Source organism: Echinops telfairi, unplaced genomic scaffold (genome assembly GCF_000313985.2).
Source record: "Echinops telfairi isolate 266 unplaced genomic scaffold, ASM31398v2 ScPeMD7_7421;HRSCAF=8459, whole genome shotgun sequence".
NCBI classification, from domain to species: Eukaryota; Metazoa; Chordata; class Mammalia; order Afrosoricida; family Tenrecidae; genus Echinops; species Echinops telfairi.
The window spans coordinates 19,602,120-19,605,854 of NW_022111321.1; positions in this window are offsets into that span (position 1 = coordinate 19,602,120).

A 3,735-nucleotide genomic window follows, 5' to 3' on the forward strand; every position below is an offset into this window, starting at 1 on the left:
AGGAGGGGAAAAAGGAAAATGAGCTGATTCCAGGAACCCAAGAGGAAAGCGAATTTTGGGAATGATGAGGGCAACAAATGTATAGGTGTGCTTTACACAATTGATCTATGTATTGTGATGAGTTGTATGAGCCCCAATAAAATGATTAAATTTTTTAAAAAGTTGTATGAGCCCCTAATAAAATGATTTATAAAAAGAAAGAAAATGGTGCCATCTCAATCAGAACAGATGAAGAACCCAATTAAGAAGTGGACAAAGGCTCATGAAGAGATCATTGAATCTATAGTGTTCTATAGCAGTGTGGTGAAGAAATCCGATGGGGTCTGGCTATCAGAAAGAGTAATGTCTGGGGTCTTAAAGGCTTGTCTTAAAATAAGCAAATATCTAAGTGAGGTGACAGTTAAGTCCACACTGGAAAAGCACACCAGTCTGTATGATTCAACGATTGAAAATAATAAAATCCAAGGCTAGAGGAGTGAATGGTTTTAGAGCTTAAATTATGAGCACCCAGTTTATAGAAGGCTAGGGATGACAGTGAGAGCCCCAAATCCACTTGCAGGGCCCCCATTTGGAGTAAGCCTCAAGTGAATCCCCTCTCACCATTAACCTGGGATATGAATAGACCTGCTGTCAGACACTGCATTGGAAAATGGACTAATGCAGGTGCAGTTAGTTTAAAATTTAACACCTTTTCATTTGTTTTCCCTTTTAGCCCATTTTGAATTTGTTCTTTAAAAACACGTTTGTTATCTTTTCAACTGAGGTTTTCTTATGCTTTATTTTGTTTTTGTATGTGTTTCTTTGCATAAAATCCAGGATAGGCAAATCTATAGAGACAGTAGCAGAATTAATATTTTCTTAGGGTTATGGTGGGGGAGGTAGCGATGATTGCAAAGCTCTTTTAAATATGTTTAAACCATCTAACTGTGTGATATGTGAATTACATGTCCATAAAACTGCTAAAATTAAATAGGAAAAAAAGAAGTGGGTGAAGGAAGCAGGCGGTTTACCAGATGTGACATCCAAATGACCGACAAACATATGGAAAGATGCTCATGATCACGAGCCATCTGGGAGATGTAAATCAGCGCAAGGATGAGATACTACTTCACACCAACAATGAGAGCCAACTACAAACCCCCAAACCCAGAAAAGAACAAATGCTAGAGAGACCACAAAGTTATATGTACAATCGTTAAGTAGTTTAGCGTAGGGACTGGGCGTCCATTACGCATGCCCAGAGGTCCGAGCTACCAGCCCATGAAGGAGAGGTCCACTGTGCATGCTCAGAGGCTCAGGTTTCCGGTCAGGAAGGGGAGGTACACCTGGGTGGGTGCTGCACCTGGATTGGCCCACCTAGGCCTGGTAAATTCAATTCAGCCAATGGGGTCGACCAGGGTCGTCCACCACACCTCCCCGTGGAACAATTGAAAAGGCAGGAGTCCAGATCCAACCTGGACCTGGACTGAGTGAGGGCCCTGTGGGTGTCTCTGTAAACCTGAAACTTCTTGTATCACAAACCAGGCTTCAGCATGAATTCTTTCTCGTGCGGAGCCAAGGACAGAGGGATATCTATCTCCAGAAAGAACTGACACAATCACTGTAGAAAATGACAAGGCACTACCGCAACCAACTGGTAACAGAAATTCCCTATGACCCAGGAATCCCTCTGCTGGGTTTTCATCCTGAAGAAGGAAGACATGCACACCCATGTTCATTGCAGCATTTGCACAGAGCAAGAAGGTGGAAACACCTACATGCCCATCAGTAGGAGAAGGGACAATGAAACTTTGGTACATACAACCAACGGAATACTATGCATCACTGAAAAACAATGATGAAATCATGAAGGACCTCTTGGTATGGATGAGTCTGGAGAGCATTATACTGAATAAAATTCGCCAACCACCAAAGGTCAAACATTACATGATACCATTGTTAAAGGGGTGAGGCCTAAAATAAAGACTTTCATACCAATGGGAGCAGAGTTGGGATTTTGCCAAAGCGGGAAAGGCAAGAAAGGAAGAATATAGCCATGAGCTAGACCAGTGGTTCTCAACCTGTGGGTTGCAACCCCTTTGGGGGTTGAACAACCCTTTCACAGGGGCTGCCCGATTCATAACAGTAGCAAAATTACAGTTATGAGGTAGCAAAGAAAATAATTTATGGTAGGGGGCTCACCACCACGTGAGGCACTGTATTAAAGGGTCGTGGCATTAGGAAGGTTGAGAACCACTGAGATAGACAGATGACGGCTATTCACTTGGGTCAAGGGGAAGTTGGTGGTCCACAGAGGACGAAGAGAAATCAAGGAATGGGGGAAGGGTAAATTATTGGGGGCTGTGACTAGTAGTTTAAACTTTGAATACAATACAAGTTGATGATTTGAAATATAAGCCCTTACCTAATTACAATTCTTAAAATGTAGTCCTTCAATGACTTTACAAATCATCCTTTCCTATTCCTTTAAAGTCACCATGAAATCTCCAACCACTTTACAGCCTGCAAAATGAAATCTTGGTAATCAATTCCTTTGAAATAATGTGAACAGAGTGAATATTTCACATGTATCTATTGAGCACTTACTATGTATCAGGTGCTGACTAGACAAAACAAGGTACATCCAATGGTGACTAAAAGCTACATCATCCTTATCTTGATGATGTGAACAGGTCTTCATATAAATACATACCCAATCAAAACTCTCAGAATATCCATTTTACTTCGTTACTGAATCTATGTTCTCAAGGTCACCACGAACTCCCCCTCACACACATAAAATCAATGGTCATTCTAGGGTCAAGGTTAATGGCCTCTCAAAAGCATCTGGTACAGTTACATCACACTTCCCTTTTTAAGGCATTTTTTCCAGCAGACTTCTAGCCCTGTGGTTTTAGAGGGTTATGACCCCTACATTACATCCTTTGCTTCAGTGACTTTTCTGAAGTTGATACTTCTCTCTCTGTCTACTCAACATCCCCACTTGGATAGCTATACTGGGTTCCAGGCTGGCTGCAACAAAGCACCACTTGTAGGCAGCTGAACATGACAGACATTTGTTGTCTCCCAGTTTGAGAGGCTACACATCTGAATTCAGGGATTTAGCTAGGCCACTTTCTCTCCAAAGTTAAAAGAGAATCCTTCCTTGCCTCTTCCAGTTTCTGCCACCCCAGAAGTCCCTTGGAAGTCTCTGCCTCTCTTTTCAGATGGCCATCCTCCTGTGTTTTCTTCACCCAGCATTCTTCTCTACGTCTGCCGCCCATCTTTTATACGGACTACTTATATTGGATTAGGACTCAACCTACTCCAGTATGATCAAATGTTAGCTGATCACATCTTCAGAGATCCAACTTCCAAACAAGGTCACCCTCATAGGTACCGGGTTTGGATCTCAATATACTCAGATCTTTGGGGGGCACACAGTTGATAATGAGATTGAATAGTCACCTCGCATTAAATGTTCCTCATACTGAACATGGAGTGCCTTCCTCCTTACATGCCTGCTTACCTCATAGTAGTCAGCATTATTAAATGTAATAATTATTCCATTTCAATTGCTTAGGCCAAAATACTTGAAATGGTCATTAATTCCTCATTCTTTTCATATTCAGCTTATCAGAAAACTCTGTTGGCTTCTGTCTTAACCCAAATCACAATTTAACTATCTCCTATCACCTTCATCCTGGGGGAGAAAGATGAAGTTATCTATGCCCATAAAGATTTACAGGCTCAGAG